Genomic DNA, 17694 nt, shown 5'->3' with positions numbered 1-17694 from the left:
CTATCATGTATGTACTGATAAGAACTTTTGAAGGATATTGTGACAATGTAAAAATGTTCCCTGTACAAATACAGCACAGCTTTGTATTCCTTACAATGTTTAAAGACCATCCTCAGAAGTTTGTAATTTTTAAAAGAGAATAATTTGCGCTCTGATATTACGAAATCTGTGTAAGAGCCATCTAGTGGCTGCAACACGCTGTGCACGCTTTATCTGTACCACGCTGCCATCCAGTTGCACAATATACCTCATCTAAGATGGATCCTCAATATGCGGTTCGCCGGCCGAAGTGGCCGTGCGGTTAAAGGCGCTGCAGTCTGGAACCGCAAGACCGCTACGGTCGCAGGTTCGAATCCTGCCTCGGGCATGGGTGTTTGTAATGTCCTTAGGTTAGTTAGGTTTAACTAGTTCTAAGTTCTAGGGGACTAATGACCTCAGCAGTTGAGTCCCATAGTGCTCAGAGCCATTTGAACCAATATGCGGTTCGGGAGGACGACTGTTCAATCCCGCGTCCGGTCATCCTGATTTAGGTTTTCCGTGATTTCCCTAAATCGCTCCAGGCAAATGCCGGAATGGTTCCTTTGTAAAGGCACAGCCGACTTCCTTCCCCGTCCTTCCCTAATCCGATGAGACCGATGACCTCGCTGTTTGGTCTCTTCCCCCAAACAATCCAATCCAATCAATATGTGGAACATATCACGCAAACTTAAAGAGATGTGCAAATGTGCATTTTACCTTACATGGTTATTTTTAAGTATTAACTATCACCTGTGAGCGTTTTGTATATGCACATTGCAATGGGCACAAGGTGCTTTTTAAACACAAATATTTTATTTCTGATAAGTCTTTGTACGAAGTGCTATATTTTATCCGCCATAATGACAACATGGCATGAGCTTGTAACTCACAAGGAAAAGGTTTAGTAACAGAATTTTTCTGAAGGTATGTAAATGTACAGTTTCATTTTTTGTAATGTCAAACAAACAAAATTTTCTCAAATATTGCGTCATAAATCATGATATTGCAAGTATATCCATTATATTACAGACCAGGATATGACAATTATATATGTCAAAAACAAAGTCGAATTTATGCGATCTTGGCTAATGAAAGGTTTTTTTTTTATTTTATTTTAGACCATCTCCGGATCGAATTTACGAATTTACTGCCTGAAATAGTCATTTCTGTTGAGGGCCGTAAGTACAAAATAACGGAAGTTTGCGTTCACAGAGGGGCATCCTGACAACCAGTTTTCCCTCTTCCCATCTGCGAAAGAGGCAAGAGCAGCCAGACAGAAATTAGCCAGCCCTAAGTGACACCACTACCGGATGACTCCGCCGCTAGCTCTGACAATGGGGTCAGTTTCGCCGAGGAAAAGAGTAAACAAGTTCCTTCAGGTATACCATATGAGCTGAAGCCACTCATTAATTACTAGACCCCGTAGAGATACGAGGTTACTGGAACGTTACATCCGCCGTTCCAAATAGTCCCAGGCGTCTTCCGCGGGATGCAGATCAGATGGTTTTGTGAGCCAGTCGACAAACGATAGGGAGCCTGAGTGTTCGTCAAACCAGGGTAGTACGCTTGTAGCCATATGAACACGACTGTTGTTACCTTGGAAGACGAACGTGCCCACAACCGATTCATCATGGAGATGTAGAAGAAAGGGCGGCATCTGGTCGTTGAGAATGTTGAAATGAGCCTGCTGGTCCATGTTCACGTTAAACTGAATGAATGTCCTCAAGACGTGGTAAGAAAAACACACCCACGATATCACAGAATCACCTTCTACCTCAGCTGCACCCTCTTTGCAATATGGCTTGAGCCATATTGAGTTGTCGGCGCAAAGCCTGACATCATATTTTTTCAGACTTTTGCATGGTGCCCATACGGACATCTCAACACAGGAAATGCTATACGAGGGCTGTGCACAAAAAATACGTTTTGAAATAAAAAATTAAAAACATGGGAAAAACGTTATGACCATCTGCTTAATAGCTTGTCTGTACGTCTTTGGAACGAAATACGTCACTGATTCTGCTTATCAGGGATACGGCATTCCTTTGGCAGGTTTGTGGAGACATGTGGCATTAGATGTCTACGCACGGGTCGTGTAATTGGCGTAAATAACGGGCCAATGGTTTGCATACCCGCTGATGGCGCCGGATAGCAACACAGTTGGATTCCATAGGATTTACATCAGGCGAATCTGGTCGCCGGAACACCAATCTGAGTTCAGTATAATGCTCCTCAAACGACTGTAGCACGGTTCTGGCTCAGAGACACGGACAATTATACTGCTGAAAGATGAGCGGTCTACTACCTGTGTATTTAGATATCGGTCACTACTGTATTATTATTAGGAATGTGTTGACCAAGAGAAAGCAAATGTGTCGATTGAGAATTTAAACTTGGAATTTTAAAGATTACTACAGAATATTTTGTCTCAAGTGTCCTGATTACATTCAACACAGAACAAGCTAGTCCTGCAGAGCAGCCGAGATGTCAGCCGTTACCCACCTGTTTCACTTGCAGCCTCAAGCCTACCGGACAGACCGACAAGAAAGCGAGTTAATATTATATAGTCATTCAGTTCTGTGCTATGTTTAAAATTTCAACTCTCTATCTCATCGGGATGTACGTCTGAAATCAATTGCAAAATTTGCACTGACACCCAGTCAGACAAGAGACCGATCAAATACGTGTTGCAAAAGAAATCAGCAGAGCTAGAGTAGAATCCATGTCAACTCCAATAGTATCGACATTCTTAGGCCCAATACAAAAGTGCGATTTATCATCACGAGCCTACAGCGTCGTTTCCTAACGCGTTTCGAAACAGTAGTAATGGAAGAATAGGGCAGTGCGCATGTGTCCGCAACTCTAGCAACAACTGCCGTCAGCTTACCATGGATGCACCCGGTTTGGATGCGGAATTCTTGACTGGAAAGGTGAAGAACAACCCTGAAATGTGCGACACGTCTCGCAAGTAGTATCCTGGCACGATTGAGGGACAGTGCCGCATGGTTTGAAGTTGCGCAAAGTTTTGTGAGGATTTTAAAGAGAAACCGAATCAGGAGAGAAACGGTATAGGCAAGTGTCACTATAAAATTTTTTTTGTTCGATTTGTAATGGTGGCGTTTATCCTGGAATGTGACAATTCAAAACTTGAAATAGCCATAATCAACAGATTATTTACTCCCTAGTGGGAGCCATTTCATCTGAAGTTACAAATTTTCAGTAAATAATAACAGTTGAAAACATATTCCGCTATTTCAGCCGGTACTGTATAAGCTCTGCTTTATTGCAGAGATGGGAAAAACCGACTGGTTAAAACCGATACCTGCATTTTAGTACTGAATAACCGGTATTTTTCGGTATTCGTTTGGTCTCGTTATAACAGGTGCTTTTTTTTACTAATAACCGATAAAAAACAGAAACATCAATTAGGCACAGCAGCAGCCTTAAAATTTTTTGTTTACAAATAAATCTTTTTTAAGGAAGGAGCAATTTTTATTTGTAAAATTTGCACTGAAATGAAATTTTGCCTTATTACAGAAAATGGGATAAGCGATCAGTGCTATTTTAATAACAATGCCGACAGAAATGAGCGACAGTGGTATAACAATTGGTGCACCATTGCTGAGAGAAAGATGTCTGCGTTATCGTGTGTCGTGGCTTAAGGTACGCGTATACGTGCAGAGCCATATTGTCTATACAATTAGTTTCTCGCTGTCGTTGCCGGACATGCGTTGCAATGTAGAGCGGTACCAACCCTAGCATGTAAATATTTTTACAAAGTGACGTAGCAATGAAGCACAGTGCTTCATTTGCTTTAAATGGTTAAAAATGTGTATTCCAAGTCTACGAAATAATAAATGAGGAAGGAAGTTATAGTAACAGTAATATATTAAAAACTTAACAGCAATTCATTCACAGCATGTAATACACTACTGGCCATTACAATTGCTACACCAAGAAGAAAACCGGGCGAGGTGGCGCAGTGGTTAGACACTGGACTCGCATTCGGGATGACGACGGTTCAATCCCGCGTCCGGCCATCCTGATTTAGGTTTTCCGTGATTTCCCTAAATCGCTCCAGGCAAATGCCGGGATGGTTCCTTTCAAAGGGCACGGCCGACTTCCTTCCCCATCCTTCCCTAATCCGATGAGACCGATGACCTCGCTGTCTGGTCTCCTTCCCCAAAACCAACCAACCAACCAACCAACCAAGAAGAAATGCAGATGATACACGGGTATTCATTGGACAAATATATTATGCTAGAACTGACATGTGATTACATTTTCACGCAATTTGGGTGCACAAATCCTGAGAAATCAATACCCAGAACAACTACCTCTGGCCATAATAACGGCCTTGATACGCCTGGGCATTGAGTCAAACAGAGCTTGGATGGCATGTACAGGTACAGCTGCCCATGCAGCTTCAACACAATACCACATTTCATCAAAGTAGTGACTGGCGTATTGTGACGAGCCAATTGCTCGGTCTCCATTGACCAGACGTTTTCAATTGGAGAGAGATCTGGAGAATGAGCTGGCCAGGGCAGCAGTCGAAAATTTTCTGTATCCAGAAAGGCCCGTACAGGACCTGCAACATGCGGCCGTGCATTATCCTGCTGAAATTTAGGGTTTCGCAGGGATCGACTGAAAGGTAGAGCCACAGATGGTAACACATCTGAAATGTAACGTCCACTGTTCAAAGTGCCGTCAATGCGAACAAGAGGTGGCCGAGACGTGTAACCAATGGCACCCCATATCATCACGCCGGGTGATACGACAGTATGGCGATGACGAATACACGCTTCCAATGTGCGTTCACTCCGATGTCGGCAAACACGGATGCGACCATCATGATGCTGATAACAGAACCTGGATTCATCCGAAAAACTGACGTTTTGCCATTCGTCCTCCCAGGTTCGTCGTTGAGTACACCAGCACAGGGGCTCTGTGATGCGGCATGCGGCGTCAAGGGTAACCGCAACCATGGTCTCCGAGCTGACAGTCCATACTGCTGCAAACGTCGTCGAACTGTTCGTGCAGATGGTTGTTGTCTTGCAAACGTCCTCATCTGTTGACTCAGGGATCGAGACTTGGCTTCACGATCCGTTACAGCCATGCGGATAAGACGCCTGTCATCTCGACTGCTTGTGAGTGATACGAGGCCGTTGGGATCCAGCACGGTGTTCCGTGTTACCCTCCTGAACCCATCGATTCCATATTTGGCTAACAGTCACTGGATCTCGACCAACGCGAGCAGCAATGTCGCGATACGATAAAAGGCAATCGCGATAGGCTACAATCCGACCTTTATCAAAGTCGGAAACGTGATGGTACGCATTTCTCCTCCTTACACGAGGCATCACAACAACGTTCCACCAGTCAACGCCGGCCAGCTGCTGATCGTGTTTGAGAAATAGGTTGGAAACTTTCCTCATGTCAGCACGTTGTATGTGTCGCCACCGGCACCAACCTTGTGTGAATGCTCTGAAAAGCTAATCATTTGCATATCACAGCACCTTATTCCCATCGGATAAATTTCGCGTCTGTAGTACGTCATCTTCGTGGTGTAGCAATTTTAATGGCCAGTAGTGTATAAACAGAAAGTCGCTGATCTGCTGACTGCCTACGATTTTACCTGCTTGTAGCCCTTGAAAATGGCAAATTTAACCCGAAAAACAGAGTTTTTCATCTTCAGTTTCCACCCCTTTGCACTGGCAATGCCCAAATAGGCCCAAATAGTGGTATGATTTCCAATTACAACTCGATTTTTGAGCAGTGTTTAAAAAAATTAGAATCTATAACAGAATATTGGAGATTTTAAGTTTCCGTACCTCAACCGGTAAAAACAGAACCCTTGTAATATCGCTTTGTTGTCCGTCTGGCTGGCTGACTGTTAAAAACATTTTTCTCAGGAACGGGTAGACATATCAAGCTGACACGTACGTCAAACACTAAGTCCTACGGTCCCTTGTCGAGGTGAAAAGGGGAAGCTTCTGAGTCAATGCAGTCAAAAGATACGGCTAATTACGTCACCTTCACTGCGCGATAACAAAGGTGAAGTCATTGATGACAGTGCCACTAAAACAGAGTTATTACACATGGTTTTCCGAAACTCCTTCATCAAAGAAACCGAAGTAAATATTCCTGAATTCCAATCAAGAACAACTGGCAAGATGAAAACATAGAAGTAGATATCCTCGGAGTAACGAAGCAGCTTAAATCACTTAATAAAGGCAAGGCCTCCGGTCCAGATTGTATACCAGTCAGGTTCCTCTCAGAGTATGCTGATAAAATAGCTCCATATTTAGCAATTATATACAAACACTCGCTCACAGAAAGATCCATACCTAAAGACTGGAAAATTGCTCTAGTCACACCAGTACCCAAAAAGGGAAGTAGGAGTAATCCGCTGAATTACAGGCCTGTATCACTAATGTCGATTTGCAGTAGGGTTTTGGAACATAATACTGTATTCGAACATTATGAAGTACCTAGAAGAAAACGACTTATTGACACATAGTCAGAACGGTTTCAGAAAATATCGTTCCTGTGAAACACAACTAGCTCTTTATACTCATGAAGTAATAAGTGCTATCGACAGGGGATGTGAAATTGATTCCATATTTTTAGATTTCCGGAAGGCTTTCGACACCGTTCCTCACAAGCGTCTTCTAACCAAACTGCGTGCCTACGGAGTACCGCCTCAGTTGTGCGACTGGATTCGTGATTTCCTCTCAGAAAGGTCACAGTTCGTAGTAATAGACGGAAAGTCATCGAGTAAAACAGAAGTAATATCCGGCATTCCCCAAGGAAGTGTTATAGGCCCTCTATTGTTCCTGATCTATATGAACGAGATAGGAGACAATCTCAGTATCCGTCTTAGACTGTTTGCAGATGATGCTGTCATTTACCGTCGTGTAAAGTCATCAGATGATCAAAACGACTTGCAAAATGATTTAGATAAGATATCTGTATGGTGCGAAAAGTGGCAATTGACCCTGAATAACGAAAAGTGTGAAGTTATTCACATGAGTACTAAAAGAAATCAGCTAAATTTCGATTACACGATAGGTCTCACAAATCTGAAGGCTGTAAATTCAATTAAATACTTAGTGATTACAATTACAAATAACCTAAATTGGAACGATCACATAGATAATATTGTGGGTAGAGCAAACCAAAGACTGCGATTCATAGGCAGAACACTTAGAAGGTGCAACAGGTCTATTAAAGAGACTACACCACGCTTGTCCGCCCTATTCTGGAGTATTGCTGTGCGGTGTGGGATCCGCATCAGGTGGGACTGACGGATGATATCGAAAAAGTACAAATAAGGGCAGCTCGTTTTGTATTATCGCGAAATAGGGGAGCTAATGTCACAGACATGATACGTGAATTGGAGTGGCAATCATTAAAATAAAAGAGTTTTTCGTTGCGACGGGATCTTCTCATGAAATTTCAATCACCACTTTTCTCCTCTGATTGCGAAAATATTCTGTTGGCACCCACCTACATAGGGAGAAATGATCATCACGATAAAATAAGAGAAATCAGGGCTCGCACAGAAAAATTTAAGTGCTCGTTTTCCCCGCGTGCCATTCGAGAGTGGAACGGTAGAGAGACAGCTTGAAGGTGGTTCATTGAACCCTCTGCCAGGCACTTTATTGCGAATAGCAGAGTAATCACGTAGATGTAGATGTCACGTAGATGTAGATTTTTTGATACTCGAGAACTCACTCGTCAAAACTTATAGGTTACATTCCGTTGGCCTAGATTCATGTAATTAGGAAAACAGCAAGGTTTCACAGTAAGGGTAAAGGAAAAAATCGGAAAACTATTAATGTATAATCATATCACAAGAAAAAACATATTTATTTTGTCATTTGTTATCCGACGTCAAATCTGAAATTAAAACAGTTACTAGTTATACATTCAGGCTGAGAGGGTGGCAAGGGTAAAAGTGAAACATGAGTCAAGGAATGATTTTGTTCCTCGTATGATGCATTTCGGAATTTATCCATCATCGGACATCGAGGAATGATTACTGCGCTTAGATATGGTGTTTCAGCTATAACCGCCATTCCCATTTCATTGTATAGCAGCAACATTCAACAACTTTAGAAGTCGTTTAACAACTGAAAATGCTATATTCTCTTTTCTCTGTGATGTACTGGATAGGTTAAACGAAAGGTTTCGAACGCTAGCCATATATTTTGACCTAACTAAGGCGTTTGATTGTGTTGATAACAAAACATTGCTCCAGAAGTGGGACCATTACGGAATATGGGGAGTACCTCGAAGTTGGTTCACCTCTTACTTTAACAACATACAGCAAAAGATCATTATTCACAGTGTTGAGAATGACTGTGATGTGGGTCAAATGGGGGGTGCCCCAGGGATCAGTGTTGGAGCCGCCCCTGTTCCTTGTTTATATAAATGATATGCCCTGTACTATAACGGGTAACTCTAAAATATTTCTGTTAGATGATGACACTAGCTTGGTAGTAAAGGATGTTATGTGCAACATCGGCTCGGTTTCAAATAGTGGAGTTCATGACGTAAGTTCATGGCTTGTAGAAAATAAACTAACGCTAAATCACAGTAAGACACAGTTTTTGCAGTTTCTAACACACAATTCAACAAAACCCGACGTTTTAATGTCACAGAATGGGTTTATGATTAGTGAAGCTGAAGGGTTCAAATTTCTAGGTGTTCAGGAAGATAGTAAACTGTCGGGGAAAGCGCACGTTCTGAATCTTTTTCAAAGACATAATGGTGCCATTTTTATTATTGGAACCGTAACTGAAGTAAGTGATCGTTCGACACGAAAATTAGTCTACTTTGCTTATTTTCATTCGCTTATGTCGTATGGTATTATACTTTGGGGTAACTCTTCTCATTCTAAAAGGATATTTTGGCTCAGAAACTTGTGGTTCGGGGGATAAGTGGAGTAAGTTTACGAACCTCTTGTCGACCCCTGTTCACTAGTCTGGATATTTTGACATTGGCCTCTCAATATATATATTCATTACTGTCGTTTCTTGTTAACATTATCAGCTTATTCCTAAGAATAAGTAGCTTTCACTCAGTTAATACTCGGCAAAAATCCTTCCTTAACTCTTGTGCAGAAAGGTATGCAGTACACCTCTGCATCCATTTTCAATAAACTACCACAACAATTAAAAAATCTTAGCAGTAATCCACGCCCTTTCAAATTGAAACTGAAGGCTTTCCTCATGGGTCACTTCTTCTATTCTGTCGAGGAGTTCCTTGTAAAATTAAGCTGATTCTTATGTTATATTGTTGACTGTGTTTACTTAAAGTTATGCCTTGACTTTTTCTGTGTTCATAAACATTTTATTTTTATATGTTATTACTTTTATGTAGTAAATTCATGTACTGACACGTTCTATGGCCTTGGGGATTTGCTCCTCAATTTGGTGCTACGGAACTTGACGTGTAAATAAATAAACAAAAAATTCGCTGCTTTCTCCTGGCTACATCCATTTCGGTAGCCTTCCAGTCAGGTACCGCTGCATCGCTGCATTGTCGGCGTGTGTGTACTGACAAGGGAACCTCCCCATCGCACTCCCCTCAGATTTAGTTATAAGTTGGCACAGTGGATAGGCCCTGAAAAACTGAACACAGATCAATCGAGAAAACAGGAAGAAGTTGTGTGGAACTATGAAAAAAATAAGTAAAATATACAAACTGAGTAGTCCATGGCAAGATAAGCAACATTAAGGATAGTATGACATCAGGAGCGCCGTGGTCCCGAGGTTAGCGTGAGCAGCTGCGTAACGAGGGGTCCTCGGTTCGAGTCTTCCCTCGAGTGAAAAATTCTATCTTTTATTTTCAGACAATTATTATCTGACAAACTCTTATGTTTTCATCACTTTTTTGGGAGTGATTATCACATCCACAAGAAAACCTAAATCGGGCAAGGCAGAAGAATCTTTTTACCCATTCGCCAAGTGTACAAGTTAGGTGGGTCGACAACATATTCCTGTCATGTGACGCACATGCCGTCACCAGTGTCGTATAGAATATATCAGACGTGTTTTCCTGTGGAGGAATCGGTTGACCTATGACCTTGCGATCAAATGTTTTCTGTTCCCGTTGGAGAGGCACGTCCTTTCGTCTACTAATCGCACGGTTTCGCGGTGCGGTCGCAAAACACAGACACTAAACTTATTACAGTGAACAGAGACGTCAATGAACGAACGGACAGATCATAACTTTGCGAAAATAAAAAAAAGTAAACTTTTCACTCGAGGGAAGACTTGAACCAAGGACCTCTCGTTCCGCAGCTGCGCACGCTAACCACAGGACAATGGCGCTGCTGAGCTCACACTATCCTCGACATTGCCTATCGTGCACATGGACTACTCAGTTTGTATATTTTGCTTATTTTTTTCATAGTTGCACACAACTTCTTCCTGTTTTCTCGATTGATCTGTGTTCAGTTTTTCAGGGCCTATCCACTGTGCCAACTTGTAACTAAATCTGAGGGGCGTGCGATGGGGAGGTTCCCTTGTGAGAAGATTTCTTACGCTGCGAGCACGCACGGTTGCTGCCCGCTCGCATGCACCGAGCCTCAAGTGTCCTGGCAGAGGCGGCGGCGCGCGCATCTCGGCGTTGCAGCCGGCGGCTGCGGCGGCGGCGGCGGCGCCTGCTTCCATTAGGAGGAACCAGGCCACGCGTGACGTCAGCGCGCGGTCACGTGGCCGGCACGCAGAAGCGCGCGGCGGGGCGGGGCGCGTCATGCTTCGAGAGGGCCTGCCTGACCTTGCCTGCCGCGTTGCGAAAGAACAGATCGCGCTGTGGCGATTCCCCAGGCGGGGCGCGTGTTATGATCAGGGGAGCAACGTCGCGGGGTGAGTGCGCCAGCCGCGTGCCCATGACGAAAAGTGGCAGACACCAAACACGACTAAAGACAGCACGCTCAGCTCTCGAGGAACTGCCCGGCTTCTACGGTTATTCTCGAGGTCTCGCTGCCTCTTGAGGTGGACGTAGTGGGTTCGAGTCCCGCGAACCGCGTCCCTGCTCTCTGCCATAATTACGAACTTCGGGCCCAGCAGCGCCATTGGCCGAATTACAATTCTGTGATACCCAAACCTCCAGATGCCAGAGAGTGAGATCGGCATCAAACACTGTATTAGGTTGGTGCATATGTTTGTAGCCTTTTGTCTTGCGTGTTGACATTCCGGCTGCTACGGGTTCATTTATCGATTTTAGCATTTGTAGACTTAGAGGAAGCTTTTGACAATGTTGACTGGAATACTCTCTTTCAAATTCTAAAGGTGGCAGGGGTAAAATACAGGGAGCGAAAGGCTATTTACAATTTGTACAGAAACCAGATGGTAGTTATAAGAGTCGAGGGACGTGAAAGGAGGAAGTGGTTGGGAAGGGAGTGAGACAGGGTTGTAGCCTCTCCCCGATGTTGTTCAATCTGTATATTGAGCAAGCAGTAAAGGAAACAAAACAAAAATTCGGAATGGGTATTAAAATCCATGGAGAAGAAATAATACTTTGAGGTACGCCGATGACATTGTAATTCTGTCGGAGACAGCAAAGGACTTGGAAGAGCAGATGAACGGAATGGATAGTGTCTTGAAGGGAGGATATAAGATGAACATCAACAAAAGCAAAACGAGGATAATGGAATGTAGTCGAATTAAATCGGGTGATCCTGCCGGAATTAGATTAGGAAATGAGACGCTTACAGTAGTAAAGGAGTTTTGCTATTTAGGGAGCAAAATAACTGATGATGGTCGAAGTAGAGAGGATATAAAATGTAGACTGGCAATGGCAAGGAAAGCGTTTCTGAAGAAGAGCAATTTGTTAACATCTAGTATAGATTTAAGTGTCAGGAAGTCGTTTCTGAAAGTATTTGTATGGAGTGTAGCCCTGTATGGAAGTGAAACTTGGAGGATAAATAGTTTGGACAAGAAGAGAATAGAAGCTTTCGAAATGTGGTCCTACAGAAGAATGCTGAAGATTAGAGGGGTAGATCACATAACTAATGAGGAAGTATTGAATAGAATTGGGGAGAAGAGGAGTTTGTGGCACAACTTGACTAGAATAAGGGATCAGTTGGTAGGACATGTGCTGAGGCATCAAGGGATCACCAGTTTAGTACTGGAGGGCAGCGTGGAGGGTAAAAATCGTAGAGGGAGACCAAGAGATGAATACAGTAAGCAGATTCAGAAGGATGTAGGTTGCTGTAAGTACTGGGAGATGAAGAAGCTTGCACAGGATAGAGTAGCATGGAGAGCTGCATCAAACCAGTCTCAGAACTGAAGACCACAACAACCACAACAACAACAACAACAACAACATTGCTATTTGAGTTGACATATTGTTATTTTGCCATTTGTAGATAGTGAGTTGAGCTGTGGATGCTAGAAAATGGAGTGCCAAGTGGTGAAATCGGAATATATATGATATGTTCTTCTATTTGAGTTCAATAGAGCGGTGACAGCAGCGTAGACAGCCAGAAACATTTGTGCTGTGTACGCACAGAATATAGTTGTCTTTTTTTTTAAGGAGGGTCGTTTTGACAGTAATGACTATCCATACGCAGGAAGACGTTCGGGGTTTGATGAAGATCGCTTAAACGCATTAATCCACAATGATCTACGTCAGCTGGTCGTAGGTTGTGTTCCAAATATGAACAGCATAGAGACAGAAGTGATGACACTTTCTGCAGGACCTGACCACAATTTTGCAGGACAATGCTCAAGCACGTACAGTGCACGCTGTTACTGATATGTTTGACTGATAGGGCTGCTAAGTGTTATACCATCTACTGCACTCCCCTGACTTAAGCCCTCGTGAGTTCAACTCGATTTCTAAACTAAAGGAAACATTTCACGGCATTCGCTTCAGAACTGCTACAAATTCGTCGGGCAATAGCCCGCGCTGTTCGAACTGTCAACACAACTGGCACTGCAAAGAGTATCCTACGACTTCCACATCTCTACAAATGTGTTATGCACAATGCTGGTGACTACTTTGAAGGTCAGTAAGATTTTCAAATACGTATCTATTTTGTACGGGCTATAAATTAATAGTTGCCACTATTAAAGTTCCAACCCTCGTATAATTAAACTTTTAGCTATTTGAGCCACTGTAGACGGAAAACTATTTACCATATGGGCCTCCAGCTTTATAGGAATTACGTTCACACTGCGTGCTGCAGGATTTCCGTTATTAGTTAGTGTTAGTGTCATAAGTTACCTTTAGGCGCCCGTACTGGTACGGCGACGAAAGTTTGAAACTGAAGAATCAGTGAGCATTACAGCTGCAGACAGTCAACATGGGCCTGGACAAGGCGAGCAGGTCTTTACTTGCAAAACTGTTTTATCAAAAAGGGACCGATGACCTCAGCAGTTTCGCCCCATAGGAACTTACCACCAAAAATTTTTTAATCGAAACAGCAGCAGTAGTGCTGTTGCTCTTCGCGAGTATCGACGTAGTAAAGGAATATGGAGACGTCCTTTTTCAACACCGGCGTTGAACAACATTAGGTGGCAATTTGGGAATAGCTCCTGGGAGAGGCCGATAGTCAATTGCGCTGCCAGTTGCGAGATGCCCGACTGTGGGATTACCTGAAAGACAGGGTTTATCAACGAGACACTAACACACGTTGGAGATCGAAGAGGAGCATAGCAAGGTAGGTATCCAACATTCCACCTGAGATGTTTCGGGCAGCAGTAGAGCAATTTCTAGTGCGATCTCAGGCTGTCGTGGACGCAGATGGTTATCACAATGATCAATGTTTGTAACCTGGAACGTAAACATGGCACGCAATTAGCAAATGCTACACTCTCGTATGGAAATTGTGTGTCTTTCAGTGGTTTGTTCGTTATTTCTGTCTACATAAATATTTCCACAAAGTTTCATTTCCTATGATCACTCGTTTTTGATGGGGGCGATCTCAAGAGCGAAAATTTATTTATAACCTCCCTGAATCACAACACAAACTACGTATATGTACTAAAACATAACACTATATGCTAAACATGGGCATAAGTGGCACTATATTATTAATAAACTGCACAACTACTCTATGTAAGACGACGAGGGCACAGAAAACTTCGCCCTTCTGACGTTCCGAAAGAATTCCCGAATTTACTTACGAAAAATTCTGTACCCTCACACCACACACTCCTCGTTCTTTTCCACGGTACGTCCAATCACTTTCCTCTCCTATACAACGAAATCATTCCTGAGATAAACAAACGCTATAAGTTATAATCCCAGCCACATGTTTCACATCAAATGAAGCCGGCCGAAGTGGCCGTGCGGTTAAAGGCGCTGCAGCCTGGAACCGCAAGACCGCTACGGTCGCAGGTTCGAATCCTGCCTCGGGCATGGATGTTTGTGATGTCCTTAGGTTAGTTAGGTTTAAGTAGTTCTAAGTTCTAGGGGACTAATGACCTCAGCAGTTGAGTCCCATAGTGCTCAGAGCCATTCACATCAAATGAAGACTCTAGTCTGCCATTTTTCCTGTATAACACCAATCTCACCTGCGCCCTACCATCTACGTCTTGTCTCCTTACCATTCCCAAAAGTCATTCCGCATTCTCCCTTCTATTACTTCCTCTCCAGACCCATCTCTATCCAAACCCAGCATCTAAGAAATATTGTCGAGACCCTACACTACCGTAATCCTTGCAGATTTTGCTTACTGCTTTCATCACCACATAGCGCAAGATCATACTTTTTATTTTTACCAGTGTATATTTTCATATATTTTAAATGGGGACACTTTACACTTGTCGTTCCACAATAAGACCGTTGTGCAGACAGTTCTGCTGCGCTACGAATAACAGGTGCATCGCAGTGTGCAGTTGAAATGGCGCGGGGCAACTGGAAACGTACTCCAAAGTTGAAGTACCCGGGACAAGACACTTCTTGTGGAAAAAAGTCTAAATTTCACACAGATTTAGCGTGAAATTTAGGCGGTACGGAGCAACTGCAATGTCCCGACTAGCTGTAGTGAAACGGTGGCAACAATTTGACCAAACCCACGCAGACATGGGTGACGCTGATGGGGAAGTCCAGACCCAGCAACATGCGGTTTCCATCTTCTTGGCAAGCTAAAAGAACATCTGGGGGGAGGGGGAGATGAGAATTTGCAACGATGAGGACGTTCACGCAAGAGTTGTCAAATGGTTCCACGAACAAGGAACGGATTTCTGTAGTCGAGCAAATGAGCGGTTGGTAGAACATTCCAACTACTGTTTACAGGGACGTGGTATGTTGAAAAATACTGTCATCTATCTGTCTCACTTTGAAGTGTAGTGCAGCATTCCATAAAAGTTACTCGACCTGCCATTATGATATGAAACTTTCTTTTTGAAGTCGCTTTGTAATGGTTTAAAAGGGCCGTTCTATAAGTAATGTAACAATTTTTTTCTAAAAGCAGGTTGGTTTATTCAGGTTTCCAATACACCATATTATTCCCCACTCTTTTGCCTACAAAACCCTATTTTTCACCTAGCGAGGTGGCACAGTGGCTAGCACAATGGACTCGCATTCGGGAGGACGACGGTTCAATCCCGCGTCCGGCCATTCTGATTTAGGTTTTCCGTGATTTCCCTAAATCGTTTCATATAAACGCCAGGACGGTTCCTTTGAAAGGGCACGGTCGACTTCATTCCCCATCCTTAACAAATCCGATGAGACCGATGACCTCGATGTTTGGTCTCCTCCCCGCAAATCAACCCAACCCAACCCCCAATCCCCTGTTTTTCAACATACGAGGTGCGGCTAGAAAAAAACCGGACTGATGCTGGAAAAAACATTTATTTACAATTATTTACAATTTCATGTTATCTCCTTCAATGTACTCTCCTCCTCGGTCTCTACACCGCTCCATACGAATTTTCCACTGTTCATAGCAATGCTGCAGATCATTTTCGGTAAGTCCATACATTACTTCCGTCGCTTTTTCTTTTACTGCTTCAACAGTCTCAAATCTAGTTCCTTTCAAAGTTGACTTGACTTTAGGGAAAAGAAAAAAGTCACAGGGGGCCAAATCAGGTGAGTAGGGTGGATGATCTAAGATGGGAATGTTGTGTTTTGCCAAAAACGTCTTCACTGACAACGCACTGTGAGCTGGGGCATTGTCTTGGTGAAGGATCCATGACTTTTTTCTCCACAAATCGTTCCGTTTTCTCCGTACTCGCTCACGTAGGGTAGCCAGGACGCTAATGTAGTAATGCTGATTCACTGTTTGTCCCTCTGGTACCCAATCAATGTGCACAATCCCTTTGATGTCAAAAAAAAAAAAAAAATCATTGCCTTGAATTTCGATTTTGACATTCGTGCTTTTTTTTGTCGTGGAGAACCACGAGTTTTCCAATGCATCGATTGGCGTTTGGTTTCGGGATCGTAAGTAAAAAACCACGATTCATCGCAAGTAATAACATTTTGTAAGAAGGTGGGATCACTTTCAAGGTTTCCAGGATGTCAGAACAAATCATTCTTCGGCGTTCCTTCTGTTCAATTGTGAGACACTTTGGAACCATTTTTGAACACACTTTGTTCATGTTGAAACTTTCATGAAGAATCTGCCTAACACTTTCCTTGTCAACTCCTGTTAACTCAGACACTGCTCTGATTGTTAAACGGCGATCTTGTCGAACAAGTTTATCGATTTTTTCAATGTTTGCATCAGTTTTTGCTGACAATGGTCTGCCAGTGCGAGTGTCATCACTGGTGTCTTCGCGGCCATCTTTAAATTGTTTAAACCACTCAAACACTTGTGTTCGCGATAAACAATCATCGCCGTACACTTGTTGTAACATTACAAACGTTTCACTTGCAGATTTTCCTAGTTTGAAACAAAATTTGATGTTAACACGCTGTTCTTTCTGTACACTCAACATTTTCCGACGCACAGACAAAACGTCAACTACTTAAAACAGACGCCACGGGCAGACTGAGTGCAGGAGGCAGATGAAACTCGAGCAGTAGGCGGAGCGAGAGTCACGTGACCGGCCACGCGACTTTCAGCCTTATTGCATTCGTTTTATTGTTTCACCAGTACTAGTCCGGTTTTTTTCTAGCCACACCTCGTAGTCTCCGTTCATTGCGACGATTTTAGGCCATCTTACTGTGAGGGCCTGTATGCCCGCATGGTACCACTCTTGTTAGTCGACGTCAGAGCTAACCTCTTGCTATGAAGATAGTAACTGTTCTCGAAAGAACAGGTACCATTGACGGCCGTGCATTTACTCTAGAGAAGCTGAACGGACATCAATAATATCTGTTCTTTCGAGAACAGTTACTATCTTCATATATAGTTAAAGGCTACCCGGCCATTGACCTTCGTCTGTGCGAGTGCGCACAGGTTGCCCGAACTCTTACGGGAATCGTCACCTTAGTGGGCGCGAGTAATGAGTGGAGGGGCAAAGCATCTATTAGGAACATTACGGATGTAGATTGTGGAAAGTTGGGAATGTGGGTCTCACGGGAAGCGTGCAAGGGATAAGTCCCTACAGTAGCGCTATTCATCTGTGCCCTCAGTGGCTCAGATGGATAGAGCGTCTGCCATGTAAGCAGGAGATCCCGGGTTCGAATCCCATTCAGGGCACTCATTTTCAGCTGTCCCCATCGAGGTATGTCAACAACACCTGTCGGCAGCTGAGGGTTTCAATT

This window comes from Schistocerca nitens, chromosome 6 (genome assembly GCF_023898315.1).
Source record: "Schistocerca nitens isolate TAMUIC-IGC-003100 chromosome 6, iqSchNite1.1, whole genome shotgun sequence".
NCBI lineage: Eukaryota > Metazoa > Arthropoda > Insecta > Orthoptera > Acrididae > Schistocerca > Schistocerca nitens.
This window is presented reverse-complemented; position numbering follows the sequence as displayed.